A 22,460-nucleotide genomic window follows, 5' to 3' on the forward strand; every position below is an offset into this window, starting at 1 on the left:
ACCAAATTATGTCTCCCAGTTCCTTGGATTCAATACCTACATCTAACTGGAAGGAATTATCTATTTTGGAATATTACATTCAGAATATTTACTACTTCCACTACTATGGAGAGTTATATACCACTTTTCAACAAAAGTTCCCAAAGCAGTTTATACAGAGAATAGCATTTGGATAGAATGAATGGTGGGTTCACATAACTGTCAGCCAATCTGAAAGTGAGGAAAAATGCCAGAGCTATGTCAGGACACAGGAGCTTGTGTTCCTGGCAGGTGTGACTTCTGAACTCAACCAAGATCGGTTCCCACACTTGATTCCCAACATCCCCCAAAGATTCTCTGCCTGACTTCCAGATCCTGGGTACAGGAGAATGTCAGGTAGAGAATCTTGGGAACTGGACTTGGGCATATTCTCAACATTTCCCCCACTTCCAGACTGGTGAATCCACCCAGTACCTCCTCTGTTTGGACATAAATATTCTGTAAAAGAAGAGTCGGCAGAATGATCTACTAGTATATCTCAAAGGTAGTTTACAGTAGATCTCCATAAGTTTCTGGTGTTTAAGAACAGCTAGTAAATTTGCAAGTAAACACATTACTGTCATGGATGGCCTTGCACGAATTGCTTATTCTTCAACCTTAGTGTTTCTTACATGTAAAGTAGCAATATTATTTGGTTGCTTTTATCCAAAACTTTGTGCAGTTATTCTGGCCAGTTTTAGAATTTCATGTTAGAATCCCTGCTCTGTAGTATCTCAGAGGTAGATTTGTGTGTCTATATGCAGAACATCCCAGTGTGTGGTTCATGAGGTGGAAAACGTCATTGGCTGCCTGCTTCCCCTGAGCTGCTATTTTACATCTGACTGTGGGTGGCGGACCTTAGGGTTTAAAAGTTAAAAAATATAGTACATCCTGCAAGTCTCACATCTGCCCACATGTGCTGTAAATCACTCTAATGATGAACAAGAGCACTGTATAGATTAGTAATTCATAGACATATTGATTTTTAAATACAGGTTTTAATCTAGCAGTCTAGGAAAGAACTCTAAAAGCAGACTGTGAGACAAGTACCTTACTCTAGAGAGAAATCAGCTAGAGGAATGTGTGCTGGCTAGACACTTGCCCACATCTGCATAGTCACTGCTGCAGATAGCTCAAGACAAGAGTATAGGTGGATCTTGCTATTCACAATCCCGGTATCTGCGATTCCGCTTATCCACAGACCTGCATATCTGCAGTTGGACAATTGACACCCAACCTCAGCATACGTGGAAAACAAAGAGTTAATTCCCACATATCCACAGTTTCCAGGTTGCCGGAAAATACTTCCAAGATCATTTCCAGCTACAATTTTGAGCAAAGCAAATTTTTGTGGCTCATTTGTTTGTTTGTTTTTAAATCCCACAATTTTTCATTGGGAAATGGCGCATGGACTGGGGGGCGGGGCATTACTGGACAGCTAGAGGCTCACGGAGCAACCTGTTTATAGGGCTCTTTTTCACAGTTTTCCAGCATTTTTACAACCTCCAGGGAAGCTATCCCGCCCTCCCCCTCCGATTCCCATTGCCTCAATGCCTCAATATTCATGGTTCTGGTATCTGCAGTTGTAGTGGAGAACAGAACCCCTGTAGATACTGAGGTTCCAGAGGTGTAATGATGGGGGGGCAGGCAGGGCACGTGCCCTGGGCACCACTTGAGGTGGGGGCGCAAAGTGCCTGCCATGCCCCGCCCCCACTTGCACAAATTTTTGTAATTTTTTAAAAAAATTTCGAGTCCAAGCGGCAGCGGTGGCGGTGGCGGCACCCCCTCCCCCTCCCCCTCCCTCGCCTACCGAGTCAGAGCAGGCGCCCCTGCAACTCACCAGTCGCAAGGAGCTGCTCGAACTGCTCCGGGGTGAAATTCAGGGACTGCATAATAGCAAGGCTGCTATGGGGCAGCAGAGTACCCTGCGAGGAGCCTCTCGGGCACAGCCAGGCAGAGCTACTTTCCGGAAACGCCGCCCGTGTAAGCCAGCACCACCTCTCTCTGCCCGAGGAGCCTCCTCGCAGGTCGGCGTCCAGAAGGAAGGACGAGGCAAAAGAGGGGCTAGGAGAGCCAAGAGAGAGAACGGCGCCGACCTTCACAGCGCCTTAAGAAGATGGCCAACAGGTCGCACCTAAAGTGTGGGAATAAAAACCAAAAAAAGGAAACTACACACGTGTGGCACGGGAGCTTGAAACTTTGAGAGAGAACAGAGGGTGTGCGACAAACACGGTGCGCACTTCTCTCAATTAAGACTGCAAGCGGAGGAAAGGAGGCTGCTCAGCCAAGTCCTCCACTGGAGACTTCATCCGAGCCAATAGCCAATCAGTGAGTGGAAATGCCGTGGTCGCTCTGCTTCTCTTTTTCAAATGCAACCTTGCCAGAGTTGATGGGGGGGGGACTCCGCTTGGGGGGAGAAAACTCCCAACTCTGCTTGGGAGAGAGAGAGGAACTCGAGTCCAAACTCCAAAAACTTAGGAACTCCAAACTCCGCTTGGGGGAGAGAGATAAAGCGAGAGGGACCTTGCCTGTGTTTCTCGGAGCATTGCTGCTCGCTTTTCTCTCCCCCTTTATCTTTTGTGTGGGTTGCTTCCTTATAAAGACAGCGAAGCAGCTACAGCCTTCCTTGGCTGAATTGTTGAATTTAAAAAAAAAGTTTTTAAGGGATTTTCCCCCTCCCCCAATAGTGTGAATATATGTTTGTTTTCTTTCTTGCTATTTCTAGCTGAACAATTTTTAAGCTGTGTTGAAGAATGAGAGCTTATCATTTCAGTTTATTAAAATGTGTAGAAGGGGTATATGCCTGAGAGTACTAGTCTATGCATTTTTGTAACAGGTGAAGAAATGTTTGGATTTATCTGGTAGTTTCTTTTTCTTTTGTGTTCTCGTCTTCAGTAGTTAACATATTAAACAATTTAATTGCCAGTTGTGTGTGTGTGTGTGTGGTCATATGTTGTAGCAGTTCACTGATGGATATAAGAATTATTTGTATCTGCAAGTGGTCCTGGGTCAATATCATAGACAGGAGATGGCATGCCACCTTTCCTGAAGTCATCACACTTGAGGGCAAAGAGGGTAGCAAACTCTCCCCTGCCACAATACAAATCTTTCAGAAATGTTTGTGGATTGATTGTATTGGCAGCTTCTTTAAAACAGAATGCAGGATGTGAGTTCCCAATGGCTCAGGGTGGTTTACACAGAGAAATAATGAACAAATAAGATGGCTCCCTGTCCCCAAAGGGCTCACAATCTAAAAAGAAACATAAGACAAACACATATCATATCCAACAGATTCTGCTGGATTTAGAATAGAAGGGGGGCTTATGCTGCTGGAAAAATAATCACTGACTGCCTGAGTGTTTGACTGCTGATAGTTATAATTTTCAAGTAGGCAATAATTTGTTGTTTAAAAGATTAACGAGCTTGACTTGTATTTTTAAACTGATATTATGGTAAAGTTATCTGAAATATGGGTATCCTAACCGGATGGCCCCGCTGCCTGCATAGGCACATAGCCTTCAGCTGCATACCTCCGGTTGACATTTGGTTTCTTGCTGGGTGGCTCTGGGCCAGTCACTTCTCTCTCAGCCTGACCTACTTCACAGGGTTGTTGTGACTTGTAGTTTTGTGATTTTTTATTTTTGAGCTAATATTATGGTAAAAGACATGTTTTCTGAAAGATGTGTGTCAGATGTTTGGGGGGGGTGCAATTTCAGTGCTTGCCCTAGGCGCCATTTTCCCTAGTTACGCCTCTGTGAGGTTCCCCTGTATAATATTGTTTTATTCCATCACAATACATAACAGGAAAATGAAACAGCATCAAACATGCTGTCACATATAGAACAACGTTACTTGTGAAAGAGTTAATTACTCTGGCACTAGACTGGTTGCACCTATCTAGTGATTGGTTGCATCCAGAAGAACATGTTTGGAAGGAGCCTTGCTAACCTCATCAAAAAGACTTTAAATTGAATACTGTGGGGGAAAGAGAAACAAAAGTCTAAAGCAAAGTATAAAGTACGAAGGACAAAAACATGTCTGCCAAATGTGGAAGCAGAATAATAGAGGGGGTGCTCAGAAATTTCCAAAAAATGATAGCAAGGGAATAGTGATACAGATGCACTCCAGTGTCTACATATTAACACAGAGAGTATGAGAAACAAACAAAAAGAAACTTGAAATCCTTACTTGGGAAGACAAATATGATCTGACAGGCATCACTGAAACTTTGTGGGTTGAGCATCTGCTTTGCTTACAGAAAGTCCCAGATCCAATGCCTAGCATTTCCAGGTACAGTTGGGAAGGACTCCTGGCTGAAACCTTGGAGAAGCTGCTGCCAGTCATGTAGACAATACTGAGCTAGATGGACCAATGGTCTGACTCAATATAAGGCAGCTTTCAGTGTTCCTATGAAACAAGAGGAAGGTCAAAGAAGAAGTAGGTTTGTTCCTTTGAGAAGATGATGAAATGGTACCAGGTGATGGAGAGAAGGTAGTTCTGCTTAATGACTATTTTGCATCTGTCCCAAATAACAGATGCACTAGTGAAGAAAGGAGATAATTGCACTTCAATATAGGTAAAGAGATGGTGAGAGAATACCTAGCTACCATGCCTTTAAGTTTCCAGGCCTGTATGGCAATTTATATCCCAGGTTACTGAAGGAATTTGCAGAAGTGATCTCAGAGTCACTATAATCTTTGAAAACTTCTGGAGAATGGGTGAGGCTCAAGAAGACTGGAGACAAGACTTTAATTTTGTCTCTGTCTTCAAAAAGGAGAGAAAGGTGGAGCCTTTCCAGGAATTACAGATCAATCAGCTTGTCATCAGTACCTGGTAAGCTTGTAGAAGAAATTATTAAGCAATTGTTCTGTGAGCACTTAGAAAATAATGTGGTGATTAGTAGGGGCCAGTATGACTTTGTCAAAAACAAGTCATGCCAGACTAACCTTATCTCCCTTTTTAATAGAGTTACTAGTTTAGCAGATCATGGGAATGCTGTAGACAAAGTGGCTGACATCCAGACTATGAAGGGGCTCATGAAGCGATGCTCACACACTATGAAGGAAAAGCAATTTACATAAATCACCTCTTCTTCCAGAAGCCAAGATGATATTACTGTTAGATGGGTTCACAGCTGGTTGAACAACCACTGACTCCTGAAACTACATCCCCGAGGGTTCCACAGCCCTGACAGTCAGCTTCAGAGGGAAGGGCAGGTTAACAAAAGTCCCCTTTCCCCTCTAATGCATGCAGCATTAACTACATGAATACTTCCTAGTCTGGATGTCAGCCAATGTGTCTTGATTTCAGCAAAACATTTGAGAAAGTTTTCCATGATATCCTTGCTGACAAGGTGATATTATTGTTAGATGGGTTCACAGCTGGTTGAACAACCATATCCAACCATTGCTCATTAATGGCTCCACACCAGTCTGGAGGGAGGTGTCAAGGGCAGTCCCACATGAATCTGTCCTGACCCCTGTGCAGATCAGCATTTTCATAAATGACTTGGATGAGGGAATAGAGCAGATGATGATCAAATCCGCAGACAACACGAAGCTGACAAGGAATAGCTAACATTTTACAAGACACAATAAAGGTTCAAACTGGTCTGCAAGTTCAAACTTTGGGCCAAAACCAAGATGAAGTTCAGAGACAAATGTAAAGTCCTGCGTTTGGATAGGAAAAATGCAATGCACAAGTATAGAATGGGGAAGATCTGACTTGGCAGCAATACATGTGAAAAGGATCTAGATCTCTTAGTGGACCACAAACTGAGCAGGAGTGAGTGATACAGTTACTAAAAAAGCTAATGCCATCTTGGGCTGCATTAACAGAGGCATTGTGGGATCATGGGAAGAAATCATTCTTCTGGTCTATCCTGCACTGGTCAGACCGCACTTGGAATATCAGCAGATATAGAACACAACAATCTATCAGCATAGTAACATTGCATTTAGCCATTTGTGCAAATACACAGATTGTGCAAATCACATTATTATTATTTCTTGTTTACACAGTCAGACAGGTGTTATTGACTGGTTTGTTTTATCCAGACATCGAGTCCTTCCCAAGGACCTGGGATGGCTGAATTTTATTATCAATGTTGTTGCTGTTGTTGTTGTTGTTGTTATTACATTTCTATCCCGCTCTTCCTCCAAGGAGCCCAGAGCAGTGCATCTACAGCAGAGTAAGCCCATTATTTCCAAGTGACTTGCTCTTGTGTAACAAATTGATGCATATGCAATATTACTAGGCTGACATGCTGTCACGCAATAAGTCAGCCATTATGTTCAGTTCTGGGCATCACATTTCAAGGAGGACACTGATAAACTGGAATAGGTTCAGATGATGACAACAAATATGATGTGAGGTCTAGAAGCCAGTTCCTATGAAGAACAGTTGAAGGAGCTCGGTATGTTTATTTGGAGAAGAGAAAACTAAGGCTGTCTTCAAAGATCTGAAGGCTGCTACCTAGAAGGAGGAGAGGACTTGTTCACTGTTGCTCCTGCAGGCAGGACTAAAGCCAATGGGTTGAAATTACAAAGGAGTTTTAGGCTAGGTGTTAGGGAGAATGTCCTAACTGTAAGAACCTTTTGATAGTGAAGCAGCTTGCCTTGTGCAGTGGTGGGTGCCCCTTCACTGGAAGTTTTCAAACACAGACTGAAAGGCCATCTGTCAGGAATATTGTAAAGGATTCCTGTACTGAGTAGGAGGTATGACTAAAATGTTAAGATCTTAATCATTCCTACTAATAGATCTCCAAATACTACCTTTTGTGAAAACAAGTCCAGCACTATCCAGTGGCTTAATCTTTTACATACATGCTTGTTCATATGGCAGGAAGAATATCACCCTGAAGAAAAGAAGCCTAAAAACCATGCATATCAAGCTGAGTGTAAAAACCTGAGCATGAAGCCAGCAGTGTGCTTTCCTGTCACAGCGAAAGAAAAAAGCCTTTACTTTCTGGCCACTTTGAGGAAGAAACATTTTCCACCTCTCTTCCATTGCTGCTGTAGAAAATAGCTCCCTGCCACCTCGGTCTGCTTTTACTGAGGACCGGTTCAGCAGCACAATGAGACATTTATATGTCAGAACTGGAAGCAGGTTGTCAAGGTAAAATCCACCGTAAATAGAGCCGTTAATTCGGTTGTTGGCATAACTTGCTCTTATCTCCTCAATACCTTCCAAAGAGTATTAGCCCTACCTTTTCATTTGAGTTGGCACCACAGTTATTATTTTTTTCTTTTTCTTTTTTGCAGCTGCTGCTGCTCAACTCCAATAACAGGGCAAGTCAGACTTTGATATGCTGGAATATGTAAAAAACAAAAGCAAAGAAAGGCATCTGCCTCAACAGCCTGAGCTTATTGAATGGCAGAGTTTTTCCAAATAAGTATTCATAGGAATGTGAGTTTTTCCCGTCAGTGTGAAGATCTCACTGCTTCCAGGGCCTAAGAGCATCATCACCCAGTCCAAAGAGGAGGAGGAGGAAAATGAGTCCCATAAACTAACCTTTGCTGTTGTACTGCTCCACTAATCAGAACTCAAGCCGCACATTAGGGTATGGGGAACATACAGCTACAAGCAGGACATTAATGGTGAAGGGGGCATAAAGAAGTTTCTTCTTTTTTTAACCTTGCCTTTGCTCTAGCATGTTTGAATTACAATAAAGAGAAATGGCTCTAAAGGACAGTGATGAAAGTGGTAGCAGTTGTGCAGTAAACACTTCCAACCCTCTCTGTAATTCAAGAACAGCCCACAACAGGGATATGCAACCTATGGCTCAAAAAAAAAAAAAAACCAGTCAGCCACCAGACGCTTTGTCTATGGATCCCTCTAGGTTGCTAGCAAGTGACTATTAACAGAGAGTGCAACAGCACACAAAGAGCTAAAAGTATTCCATTTTCAAATCAGTAGTTGCAAGTAAGTGGTGGGTGCCACAAACTTGTCCTTGTCAAGCCCATTAGAAGCTTTGTTTCCTATAATTCTCAGTGGCTGACAGGATGAGAAAAATTACTCCAAAATTATTCAAAGTAGTCTCATGGAAATTACAAGGACAAATGAAGCAATGCGTAACTTGTCCTTTTGATTTCGATGGGGATATTTTGAATAGTTTTCATCTGCAGCGCCCATCCTCTGGGGGAATCCGCTACTAGTGCTCTGTGCTCAGAGCATGGTGCATTTTGGGATGCCCGGAGGCCAAGACGGGTCCTGCCTTAGAGCGATCCGCACTGCACAGACTACAGCTGACCATGTGGGAGCGCGCCTCACACTCCCACCTGTCCCGGAATGCTCGTCTGGGGGGAAGGCAAGGTGTGCAAAGCCTCCCCCCTCACCCAGTAGATCGTGTAAATGGCCCCAGGGTGTGCTTCATTAGCATAGCTGCAGCCACATGAGTAGGATAGGTGGCCCCATCTTGTCCCTTGCACATACTAAAGAAGAAAATGCCCTTCCGAATGTACCATGTTTTCGCTTACCAAGACATCAGCCAATCCCAAACGACTGAGATTAGAGGAAGTGGCTTCCAGGGCAATGGCTGTTTCTTCCAGGCAGATATGAACACCTGCAGCTCTCCTTTCAAACAGGTAAGTGCTGCTGTCAACCCTAAATACAGTCAAATCCCAGATGCACAACACAGCAAAGCACACACAGGCCCACCAGCAAAACACCTGTAGATTTTACCAAAGTTCCCTTCTATCACTGTTTATGTGTGGAAGATAACAGTTTGTGTGTGTGCACTAGAAGTAAAGATATGACACTTGGAGATGGTGGCAGGCTCTTCAACCATCTCTGGCCTCCAGCCAGTGCCTGGCCCCACCAGTGTTGACTCTATTTATGGTTTATGGTTAATATTAACTGAGGGGATTGGGGTGTGAGGCATTGCTTTGCAGTGGTTCCACTCCTACCTTTCAGACAGATTTCAGATGGTGTCCCTTGGAGACTGTTGCTCTTCAAAATGTAAACTTTTATGTGGCGTCACTCAAGGCTCTATACTGTCTCCAATGCTTTTTAACATCTGCATGAAACCACTGGGAGATATCATCAGGAGATTTGGTGCAGGGTGCTATCGGTATGCTGATGACACTCAAATCTATTTCTCCATGTCAATATCATCGGGAGAAGGCATAACCTCCCTAAATGCCTGCCTGGAGACGGTGATGGGCTGAATGAGGGATAACAAATGGATCCAAATAAGAATCCAAATAAGACAAAGGTACTTCCAGGCAAAGCACAAGATGCTGATTATAACATATAAAGCCTTAAACAGCTGAAGCCCTGGGTATTTAAGAGAACGTCTTCTCCATTTAGATCATCTGGAGAGGTTTGTCTACACTTGCTATCAGCTTGCCTGTTGGCTACACAGGGAGTGGCCAAGATTCTGGAATATGCTTTCAGCCTAAATAAGAGCCTCCCCATCTCTGAAAACATTTTTAAATTCTTTACTTATTTTTTCATCCAATATTTTAAACTTGATTGTGGTTTCAAATTGTTTTAAGGTTTTTATTTTTGTCTTACTTTGTTTTATGTTGTTGTAAACCTCTCAGAGATGGAAGTTTGGGATGGTCTACAAATTTTTATATACATCTACATCTACATCTACATATATGTATTTACAAATGTACTCTAAGCACAGGTCGCAGGACACTTGTTCACACCAGCAACTATACATTTACACATAAGTTAGTAAGATAATATGAAGCAGGATACTAAATGACAAAATCTAATACAAAATCCATCTTAAGACAAGTGTATCATTGACCAAAGAAGCTACGAGTGACAAATCTTTGACTAATGGATCTTACATGTGCCAAGGGCTAGTTAAGCTCTAAAATGCTGGACTGGAATATATTTATTGGCATTTCTTTTCGTGAATGCATGTGTGTGTGTGTGTGTGTGTGTGTGTGTGTGTATACACACAATCTATCTATCTGTCTATCTATCTAACATGTTTTTATACCGCCCACAACTTGCGTCTCTAGGCAGTTTACTATTAAAATAATTTAAAATATTAAATCACTATAACAATTAAAATCATTTAAACATTAAAATAATTAACATTAAAATCATTTAAAACCAACATTAAAAATTAAAATAATCAATCTAATTAAAAGCCTGAGTAAATAAATGTTTCTTCAGTGCCTTTTTAAAAGTTGCAAGAGATGGGGAGGCTATTATTTCAACAGGGAGCGCATTCCAAAGTCCAGGGGCAGCAACGGAGAAGGCCCGTCTCCGGGTAGACACCAAACGAGCTGGTGGCAACTGCAGAGGAACCTCTCCAGACAATCTTAACAGGCAGTAGGGCTCATGGTGAAGAAACATTTCTCTTAAATATCCAGGGCCTAGGCTGTTTAGAGCTTTATAGGTAATAACCAGCACCTTGTATTTTGCCTGAAATCGTATCAGCAGCCAGTGTAGTTCTTTCAACACAGGAGTAATATGGTCTCTCCTAGATGACCGAGAGACCAACCAGGCTACCGCATTCTGAACCAGCTGCAGTTTCTGGACTATGTACAAAGGCAGCCCCACATAGAGCACATTGCAGTAATCTAGCCTAGAGGTTACCAGCATATTTACCACAGTTTTGAGATCGTTTATCTCAAGAAACAGACGCGGCTGGTGTATCAGCTGAAGCTCATAAAAAGCAAGGCACCTCTGGCCACCACCTCAACCTGAGACATCAGGGAGAGGTTTGGATCCAGAAGCACCCCCAGACTACATACCTGTTTCTTCCGGGGGAGCGTGACCCCATCCAGAACTGGCAGATCAAAATCATCTCCCAAGTTCCGACCCCACACAATAAGTACCTCTGTCTTATCTGGATTCAACCTCTGCTTGTTATTATTTATTTATTTATTTATTTATTTACATTTTATATCCTGCTCTTCCTCCAAGGAGCTGAGAGTGGTGTCCTACATACTTAGGTTTCTCCTCACAACAACCCTGTGAAGTAGGTTAGGCTGAGAGAGAAGTGACTGGCCCAGAGTCACCCAGCAAGTATCATGGCTGAATGGGGATTTGAACTCGGGTCTCCCCAGTCCTAGTTCAGCACTCTAACCACTATACCACGCTGGCTTATCATTAATCATTATGAAAAAAGTTAGCTGTATGAATGATACTTCGCTGTTATCATATTGAAATCACTGGCTCTTTATCCCTCGTCCAGCCCATTACTGCCTCCAGGCTGGCTTTTAGGGAGATTATGCCTTCTCCAGATGATGTTGACATGGATTTGGGTGTCATCAGCATACTGATGATGTTGACATGCACCAAAGCTCCTGTTGATCTCTCCCAGCGGTTTCATATAGATGTTAAACAACATTGGAAACAATATGGAGCCTTGAGGGACACCATAGGAAAGTTCCAATTTGGAAGAACAACAGTCTCTGAAGGACACCATATGAGGTAGGAGCGGAACCACTGCAAAGCAGGGCCTCCCACCCCCAATCCCCTCAGACATTCCAGAAGGATACTATGGTCAATAGCATCGAAAGCTGCCGAGAGATCCAAAAAGACCAACAGAATCACATTCCCTCTGTCAGTTCCCAACTGGAGATTTTCCATCAGGCTGTCCAAGGCAGTCTCCACCCCATAGTGCTTTTCAATAACAAAATAGTACTCAAAAAGATTTACATAGCAAAAGGAATGAGAGGTTGGTTTCCTGTCCCAAAGGGGTCCACTCATATGAAACACCAGTAATGGCCACTAGGAGGAATGTTGTGCTGAGTTGACTAGGAAGTAACAGTTGCTATCCTTCTGTTAAATAAAAGAGAACCAACACTTTAAAAGGTGTCTCTATGCTCAGTTTGTAAGGGCAAATCCATGTATATCCCTCTTGGAGCTCATAGCAGCATTTCAGTCTTACAGTGATCTTGTGAGTTAAGTTACTGTTTGGCTGCTTAAATCCTATTGACTCCAATGGAATTTAAGCAGCCCAACTAGCTGTGATCCTGAACATATAAGCCAAGCAGAATTTCCAGTGCCAGTGCTCAACACACTAGTTACTTCACACACTGGCTATAAGCAATAGGCCACTGAATGAGTAAGTACATCTATGTGCAACAGAAACTGCAGTAAAAATCTGTGCTGTGAGCTAGGGCAGAGAGAGCATGTCCCCGTGGTTCCACTGGACCTCTCATCAGCTTTTGATATTATTTACCTAGGAATCCTTCTGGTGAGGATGGAGCTTGGGGATTTGGCTCACATACTGTGCAGTGGGTCACCTGTCTAAATGATAGACGTGCCCACTCCTTCTGTGGCTCTTTAAGATGTGGCTTGTGAAGGCAGGCAGGTTCCATGCCTACTAAGGAGTGTGTCCTTAGCTACTCCCATTGGGAATAATTGGGCTAGCAGCAGAAATGCAGGGAGGGTAGGTTCTAGAAGGTAGTGCTGGTGGACTTTTGCTTGATGTCATTGGCTTATGGTATTCTGCAGGGTTCCTTCCTGTGTCTCATAGTATCTAACATATACATCAAACTGCCAGAGAAGATCATCTGGAGATTTGGGGTTCAGTGTCACCAATATCTGGACAATATCCAACTCTGTCTCTTTTCCCATCATATTCCAGAGAGGCTGTGCAATGTAAACAGCTGGGTTTAGCATTGTTACCACAATGTAACTGTATTGCAGGTTGCTGTCATTTAAACAATTGAATAAGAGAGTGTGACCAGTAATGGTTTCCCCTAGGTCAGCCAATGAGTCAGTGTGAGCTGAGATTTGAACCTAGGTCTCTTAGTTAGAGTTGCACTACACTGTTTATTAGCTACACTATATGCTTAAACTGGTGCAAACTCATTCCTCTTCTCAGAGAATCTTGGGAGTTGTAGAACTTGGAGAAGGAGCTAGGGAGCTTTAACAGAATCCTTGGCACCCTCATCAGACTAGATTTCCCAGGTTTCTCTGAGGAAAGCCATGATAAACTATATAAAATTGATGAGCAAAGGTTAACGATATGTTCACTTCTAAGTACCTGCAGGATATATCTTAATTTTAAGACTATGTAACAGTTCCAAATAATACTGAATCTTCTCAATATTCTGTGAAGAAAAGTTAAAATATCTTAGCTTTAGATTCAAGTACCAGGCAGGTGGTTATTGTAATGTGCCTGTATAGCTGTCTTCATATAGTCAGCTATTTATATTTATCAAAGTTCTCGGAAGTTGCACCACAAAGATGAAACAAAGGAATGGATAATGTAATACTGTTGTGTAATACTAATTATATGTTTCGGTCAAATACATTAAGAAAAAAAATTGAGATAATTATGTTGGGTGCGTAGGATTTTAGCCACAACATCTTGGCTAATTTTTACATGGTCTTTACATGACATAAGAGAGTAATTGCACTCTATTATAAATTAGTCACTTACTCAAAGTCAGTTTTGTATGAAAGCTGTTTTGAACTCACGCAAATGTACATTTGTTTCTAATAGAAAAGATAAGGCTTTCTTCTCTACAAGTATCATTCATCATATTGCCCTTGGTTAGGAACATGAGAATGTCCAGGCAAGAATCTATCAAACCAGGCTATCATTTATTTGTCTTCTGCTGTGGCATATTGACTAGTAGCCTATTCAGATCCCCAGGTTTCTTTCCATATCTGCTGAGAAACTAGTCTAATGGGCTTCATTACCCTGAAGTCACTATGACTCCATTGGACCAGAACACAAGGAATGAAAGAGGGGAACTTTAAGTGCCTTATACAAATAATATATTATCACTATTAATAGAGCCAATTATCACTATTAATAGAGCCACTATTAATAGAGCCAAGATTAATAGGGCCAAGATTAGAAGAAGGGGAATGTGGGATACATAAGTTCCACCAAAGATTGTCACATAAGCAGCACTATCTCCTTTGGATAGCAGATCCCAGTGCTATATCAGAAACAAACTCCTTTTTAAACTCCCTTCCACTTCAAAAGTGGTTTTCCATATAGAATGTGGGGTGGGCAGTGGGCTACCATTTGAGAAACAACCCAAAGCTCTCTTGGGTGTGTGGAACTAATTATTAGGGATGTGCCCAAATGTTATTCAGTGCCAGCGGGGGTGGTACTTTAAGGGTGGGGGAAGTGTACTCACCCCTCCTGCCGCATTTCCCCCGCTGGCGCTCCGTTATTTTTAATCCCCTTGGGGTGGCAGCATTCCTCCCTGCTGCCCTGTTTCCCTCATCGGCCAGAAGTAGCGGCCACGCATGTGCCTATTGCGTGTGTGCACATGCCTGTCTGCCATGCACACACACGTGTGTGATGGGCACATGTGTGGTCGCTACTTCTGGCCATTTCCGACCAATGAGGGAAGTGGGGCGGCAGGGAGGAACGCTGCCACCCTGAGGGGCATAAAAATAACAGAGCGCCGGCAGGGGAAATGCGGTGGGAGGGATGAGTACACCCTCCCCCACCCTTAAAGTACCACCCCCACCGGCGCCGAAATGCCAAAGCCCTCCCCAGAGCTGAAACTTTTCAGAGTCCTTTATAATGGCCTCTGAAACGTTTTGGGCTCAAGCTTATATTATAGACTTCTTTCAATTCTGGCCTTTATGTTTACCCACGACAACAGTATATGTGTGATTTAAAAGGCACTTCTTTTGTACTACGAAGATATACTGCCTCTGAATATGGTCTTCCATTTCCCATTATCATGTCTAATAAGCACTAATATATTAATCATTTGCCTAATCAATACCAACCATCAAAAATACTGACCATCATTATATTTGTGGCATGTAATTTGATAAGTTATGCATATGTTGTGTGAAGAACTTGTTTATCCTGAACTGCTAATGGATTTTATTGACCCTGAGTTCTACCACTGAGAGAGAGAGAGAGAGAGAGATATTATTTTATTAATTCAAATTCTCATACAGGAAGCATAAGTCATGCTTCCTGCATTCATGCATATCATTAATTGCTGAAGTGGGGACTCACACAGAGTTGTGTGTACAGGGCGAACATGGGAAAGGTTCAAATCCCCATTCAGATGTTAATACCCAGCTTGGGCCCAAGTTATTTAAGAGAATGCCTTCTTCATTATAAACCCCGCCACCTCTTAAGATCTTCAGGGGAGTTTCGTCTCAGGCCAGTGCCACCAGCAAATCTGATGACAACTCAGATGCAAGTCTTCACTGTAGTTGCCCCGGGGCTGTGGAATGCACTTCCTGGGCGCTTTCCAGATTACCCACTCAACAGCGGCAAAATGCTTCCATTCAGGCAAATCACATTCAAAAGATAAACAGCAAATCTACCAGCAGGGGGAACAGTCTTGCAAAAACTAACTATTGGAGAATACAGCAACCTCTTTATGACAGACATACAACATTATAGCAATAAATCACAGAGATTAAATCCGAATCAGGCATCTGAAATGCCAACGGCACCCTGTTGCCAGCATAGGGACTGTGGTGTCTCAACACAGGAAGCACACTTTGCAGATACGTTGTGACCCCATAGCAGGGTCTTTTACTTTAGTGCTGTAAACCACCTAGAGACTTCAGTAGTGGGCAGTATACAAATATGCTAGCTAGCTAAATAAATAAATAAATAAATATAGGCACAAATACAAGAAGCACAACTGCCTAATGCTCCCTGTTTTTGCACATATCATTAATGTGTGTGGTTACTTCTGATGTCCTTTTTTGGGATGAAAACACATGCAATCAAAACTGTATACATATTCCAACTGTCAGTATACCACAGATTTAAATAATGGCATTATGATACTTGCTGTTTTACTTGCAACCCATTTACTAGTGATTTAGTAATTATTTACTAAATTACTAATTTACCCAATTTACTAATTACTTTAACACTGAATTTGCCTTTAAAAAAAAATCACTATCACATTGTACTGAACTGACATTTTCAGCGAACTTCCATGATGACCCCAAGATTGCTTCCATAGAATTTACTGCCAATTTAGACCCCATCAACCTATATTTGAAGTTGGAATTATATTTACTTTTGTTACAGTTATTATTGGTGAGGCTTGAAGTAATCACACAGTATTTTCTGTATCCTCCCTTTTTGTCCACTGGACTGGGATTATCTCCAAATGCACATATGTATTTAATAATTATGGAACAACCACATTAATATAATAAAATACAGGCAGTTCCCTTCTGTAGCTGTTTATATCTATTTCTTTTGTCTTCCTCCCTCCTCTGCCACCACTCCTATTTCTTTTATAAGTTACTGACAAATACAGCTGGGTTTTCCCCTTTTCCATTTGATTAAATGGAAACTGGATCATGTCCTAACATAGGTATAGATCCAACATAGGGATTTCTTTCAACAAAAAGACTGTAATTGAGCTGTGTTACTGAAATGTTAGATTTTCTATCCAAATGTTGTCTGTCCTAACCCAAATATTTGCATAATCAGAAGTTCATACAAACAGAAATCCTATTTATACAGGACTGTACTGATACCTAAGGGACATGGGCATAGCAAGCTTCCCTGGAGCCCGGGGACAAAGAGCAGGAAGGGGGGACCTATCCCTTGGGGCATGCCCAGCCATGCCTCCTGCATCTGACATCAGATGCAAGGGGAGGGGCAACCAGAGATGGTAAATCCAAGGGCGCTTTACAAAACAGTACTTCTATTCAGAAGGGAAGCAGTAAATGAAGCCCTTATCAAACCCTGCACAGTTGCCAGTGGAGCTGCCGGTTTGTATCCTCCAAACAGAAAGAGCTGCACCCCTCCCTCCCTGCCACTGCAGAAGAGAAAGGGAGCAGATGCATATGCACCTTCCCCGGGCTCTAATTGTTCAGCTCTAATGTAAGAAATATCAGTGGGCAGCGGTGGTGGCAGTAGCGGCGGCGAGGCGGTGGTGGCGGGTCAGGCCCCCAGATCATTGGGAGGCCCCCAGGAGGCAGGAGGCCTCTGCTTGTGGGCCCCTTGTGGACCCCCTAACCCTCCATGCCCAGGAAAATTTGCCCTCCCTTGTCCAATGGACCCTACACCTATGCTAAGGGAAATCTTGATTATCAGAAGTTGCAGACATTAAGGAATTCAATGTTAGGTATTTTTGTCCCAGTTTCAGATGGCTGTATTTTCTTGTCTCAAAATATGTTCAAAATAGCATACTTCGTTTTTCAATTAGAAAAACAGTCAAGATATTCTGTATTACTTGGATGGGCAGAAACGTTTAATTTTAGTGGAACAGTACTCGTTGTAAAATATTACATTCTTTGATATTCCTTCACCTACCAGCTTCATGACTGAATATACCTACCAGCTTCATGCCTGGATATTCATGCATGGATATAAATGTAATAACAACAACAACAACAACAACAACAACAACAAAACAACAACAACAACAACAAAATCCTGCATAAATAGCACTCCTGATTAACCATGCATCTGCTCTACGTATACTGGCTAATATCCTGACTAAGGAAGCACTAGTGCAACAAAAAGTTCAGAATAATAGCATGTCCAGACTCCACCAATGCACTGGAGAAGGGGTGGTTTTTTACAGCCTGCCCTTCCCAGTGAAGCCTTCTGTGCCAAATGAAAATACAGGTGGCCCTTGTTATCGGTGGACTCCATATTCACAGTTTCGTGTATCCACAATTGGATCTTAGACTCAGTTTTGTTATCCATGGGTAGAAAAACAGGCACAATTTGCCTATCTGTGGTTTTGAGTGGCAGAAAATTACCCAGAAATGGCTTCCGATGTCATTTACGGCTGCCATTTTCCAGCAGAGAGCCATTTTGTGACTCTTTTTAAAAAGGGGGTGGTGGATATTTGACCATTTGTGGGGTTTGGGGGACATTGCTGGAGAGCTGGATACCTGGAGAATGATACTGTCTTTCTTATCTTATTTCTGCCCTGCTTGCTTTTTCGGGTTGTTGTTAGGTTCCGATTCGGTTTTATTAGTTTCTATTCCTATTAGGTTCCATCCCCCCATTCCTATTGACTCAAGGTTTCATTATTCACTATTTCCATATTCATCATTTCTGCGAATAACAAGGGCCAGCAGTATGTTCATGAGATGAATGTTCAGGTACATTTTTGGATGGCAAGAGGGCATTGTCAGGAAAAGGAGTTCATATTTAGGGTCTATTTTGGACTATATGAATAAATACATGTTTTCACTAGCACCAAAACATTAATGCTGTGAACATGATGAATGGACAAGCTTATGGAATCACGGATCAATTTCCTCACATTGGAAGTATGTATGAATTAGTAGTTTATTTGCAGGTCAATCCTATGCAATTAGGTAGGCTTAGGTCTATTAAAATCAGTTGGGTTTAAGCACTCCTAACTTGCATAAAACTGAAGTTTTAATTACATCTAGAGCCCTTTCTTATGACCAGTGAGAAAGGACAAGAGGGTTAGTGGGGAGGAAGCTTCAAAAAGCTTACCTCCCTGCAGATGAGCAAGTCCTTCCCTCTGGGCATGATCACCCACCCAGATGATTGCCAGTTGCTCCAAGGGTCAGGGTACCGGACACTTCACCCCCCATGGCCTTGCCCCCTGGAGCTCCCATAATGCACTGTATGATCCCCTTCCCCTCCTCGGAGCCGACCAGGAGCCCTGCAGTCGGCCAGCCATGGCTGCAAGCAGCCACACCACAGCTGGCAGATGATCGAAGGAAAGCGCTTGCCTTTCTAACCTCGTTTTAAAGGGAGGCTCCATAGGCGGGTTTGCTGCTGCGGTACCTCCGAAATCGGGTCTGATCCCGGTGGTACACACATGCATGCAAAACCAGGCTGGGCTGCCTTAGCCTGGTTTTGCACATGTGTGTGAATAGCTTCTTATTCTGCTCAAAGCAAATAAGACCCCAACCCTCCAATCCATATCAGAAAGTCACCAAAGTGTATATCATCCTTCTCTGAAGGTACTTATTTGCACAACATGGTACCTTATCCTTTACAGAGGGGGCCCTTTTGTGAGGCAAGATAAGGTGTTCACCTCAAGCAACAGATTATTGGGGGGCCAGTAGGGTGCTAAGATGTCCCCTACCACCTCACCTGCCTCACTCTGCCTCCCAACACCACTGAAGCAGCTCTTTGCCAAGTGACAGCACCGTGGAGGGGTTTGTGTGTGCCTGAGCACTCACCCACATGCCCAGTCAAGCAGCTATCTTATGTCATCACAAGGGGCGGAGGGAGGAGGAAGTTGAGGAGGGTGCATATCTGAGAGCGGGGGACAACATTTGGCACCCTGCCCCAGGCACACAAGTCTTGGGCCGGCATTGTCCCTTGTGGTCATTATTGTGATCCTTCACATCTTCATAGGCCACCCTCTCTAATCTGAGGAAAACCAGAGAGGAAAAATATCCACATCACCCAAAGACTAGTCATCATGATGACTCTGATACTCTTTCAGAACGGTGACTGTACCCAAGTCATATGTGCAATCAAGGAAACAGATTTGCATAAGGAATGAAATATCCTTAACAGAAACCTTTAAAAAAATTATTATCACTTGCTTGCTTGCTTCCATGCATGCTTGTTGCTTTGTTTTGTTGTTGTTCTTTTGCAGCAAGTGAAACTAAGGAAAGACCTACGCATTCGGAAAATAGCTATTGAACACATGACATTTTATAAAATGTTTATACAGTCAAACAAATGTAGAAGTCAAATGTGGGGCTATATAAGGAATGTACTAGCAAGATGTTATGCTCATGTACATATTCATAACAGTGCATGCAAGAACTCTTTCATTTTAAAATAATTTTTATCAGCAATAAAGCTATTCTCAATACCACTTTAATATTTACTGTGTGATGTCAATTTCTTTGTGTCTAATTTGCTTAATGCTATTTACTTTGGGCCTTTAAAGGTTGACTGCACAAATTGACTACTTGGACAAATATATGTTTTCCTGGAACTAGAGACGCAATCCATCTTACAGCAACATGTATTTATGTGTCCAGTGCCCTGTGTGTGGGCTTCCTTGCATATGCAGGCTTCCTATTCATTTCAATGAGAGTTCAGCTCAGTGTGTACAATGGAAAGTTCACATGGACCTGACCCTTCCTTTGGAATGAACTGGGAAGCTCTTCCAGCCAAGTTGCTGTGTGTCTATCAGACTCCCCATGCTAACATGAGATTCCTGATTATAAGGACTCAACACTACAATCCGGCATCCAACTATGTACACTTAAGTCACATTTGCTTCTATTGGAGCTTGACATGCATCATTGGATGGAGCTTTTCAGAGTAATCCTAAGAAAATACCACAGAGTTCAATGAAACCTGCTTCCTAGTTTCCAGCCTTTTAATTCACCCTTTCCTTCAACTGGGTAGAGTGTTGCATTCAGATGTGGAAAAGCCAAATTCAAATCCCTCCTCAATTATGAGGACAGATGAGTGGCCTCAAGAAATCCACTGTCTCAGCATAGCCTATTCTACCTCTCTAGAGGAAGGATGAGATACAAATGCAATCAAAACCATTTTCAAAAATCATAAGACTAAATGCTTGTCCAACTGTGAGCTCCTTTCCAAGTTTTAGCGAACCTCTGGAAGTTTCAAGGCAGGAAGCAAGCATCCATATACTGTACATGCTCTCACTGGCTCCCTTCACATATGCACATGCATGCAGTGATGTGTGAACCAATTCCCCAAGTGAACATTACAGTCGTGGGCAGGAGCAATTATATGGGTCTTTCTCAACTGATTTACCCCCTTGTCCCAGCATGGCCAGTTTGGTAGCAAAGATCCACACAATCAGTCCCACTCACCTGATTCATAAACTTGCTCTAGTGCCATGTGGTCACATCATAGTTAAACTGCTGCTATTCCAGTGTGTGTGTGTGTGTGTGTGTGTGAGACACATACAGCATGGAGGGAATGATCAAGGCACCACAGCACTCACACCTGACAGTATATAAGAGAACTGAAAATGAATAATGATATAGCCTTTCTAGTTCTATTTCATCAAACATAAGTATGCATTTTTAATACAGATATTCACTGGTAATGAAAACAGCTAAAACAGGGGCGTAACTATAATAGAGCAAGGGGAGACAGTTGTCTGGGGGCCCACTGCCTTGGGGGGCCCCCCAGAGGCAAGTCACATGACTGACTCCCCAAGCCACGCACTCACCCAGGCTTCCTTCAGTTGTAATCATCCTCCGAAGTTGATGTGAGTGTTAAGACCTGGAGCTACCAGAACAGCATGTCTTTCTCTAGTATCATTAAATGACTTGCATCATCCACAATTTACAAAGCCTTTAAAAAAATAATTTAAGATGATGTACTATTGTGGCACATAGGTTTTATCTGTCTGTCTGTCTGTCTGTCTGTCTATCCATCTATAAATTTCACTATGCTTTTTGTTACCACTATTCAGCCTCATTTAAGATGTCTTTATTTCATGAGCTGAACTTCTGTGGGGGGGGGGGCATTTTAAAATCTTGTCTCTGGGCCCACTCCAACCTTGCTACGCCCCTGAGCTAAAAGGAACTGTATAATTCATTGCTATTCCTGTGGTTACGTTAAACCTCACTATTTTTCTCTCCACTGATTCCTACACCTAGTTATCCATAAATTGTCTCTTGCACATGCACAATCATAAAATGCCCCAAATGCCATTAAGATGATACTTTTGTACTCACGTTATTTTCTCTGGTGGTGAAAGAGCACTGCCCAAACTAAGGAACTGCACTTGCTAGACCATCTACTGCAGCATTTCATACATAATGTGAATTCAGGTCTCCCCATAAGCAAGTCCTTTACATTTTTCTTACTGTACCCATTAGTCATCCCTCCTTTGTGCTGTATTTAACCTGTGTGTGTAATTCTGTGTTTGGAAAATACTTTCCATGGTAGTGTTAAACGCATCACAAAGAAGGCCTATTTTATACAACTATGTTGAACTTTTATACAGTACTAATATTTCTCAGTTAAAAATTTTCTTTATCTTTTTAAACCTAACTGTGTGCACTGCCCTGATATTAGAGGAAGGCAGGATTTATAGGCAGACATACAGATAATGCCTCAAATAAATAAATAAATAGATTTATTTTTAATGCCTGTAGTTACATACAATTCAAAAGTATGTTCCAAAGCAGTTATATTTCCTAATCAAAGGTTCTGAGAACAGAAAGAGAAGGGAAATAGACAATAATAAGGGCATTTGCTTTAGGATAAAGAAAAGTTGCTAAGCTAGTTTTACTTTTATGTTTGCCTCCTTCATCTGATATTTTATTCTGAAAAGAAATACATCACCATGAAATCAATATTGCAGTTTAAGCTACTCTACTACTTATTTTCTACAATCAAAAAGTGCATATTCCTCTCACTGTGTCCCTTGATACAAAATAACTCTTCACCACCAATGCAGCACATGATCAGACTAAAAACTCTGGGTTAATATGAAACCTCAAAACAAAGATTTAGATTAAAATACTGGTCAGGTGTATACTTTAATTATAAACACATGGGCTATGTCTTCAGTACATTCAATATCATATTCTAAACTCAAACA

The 22,460-nt window shown here is 42.3% G+C and overlaps 1 protein-coding gene across 1 annotated transcript in view; it reads right to left on the reverse strand.

The window, feature by feature from the left end:
- The window catches only part of EHF (ETS homologous factor), a 45,551-nt gene extending 41,328 nt beyond the window's left edge, over positions 1-4,223 (reverse strand). Inside the window, exon 1 of the mRNA XM_053284834.1 lies at positions 4,207-4,223. The gene's annotated coding sequence lies outside the window, so the exon portion shown is untranslated. The remainder of the gene's footprint in view (positions 1-4,206) is intronic.
- Positions 4,224-22,460: the final 18,237 nt, after the last annotated feature.

This window comes from Hemicordylus capensis, chromosome 1 (genome assembly GCF_027244095.1).
Source record: "Hemicordylus capensis ecotype Gifberg chromosome 1, rHemCap1.1.pri, whole genome shotgun sequence".
NCBI classification, from domain to species: domain Eukaryota; kingdom Metazoa; phylum Chordata; class Lepidosauria; order Squamata; family Cordylidae; genus Hemicordylus; species Hemicordylus capensis.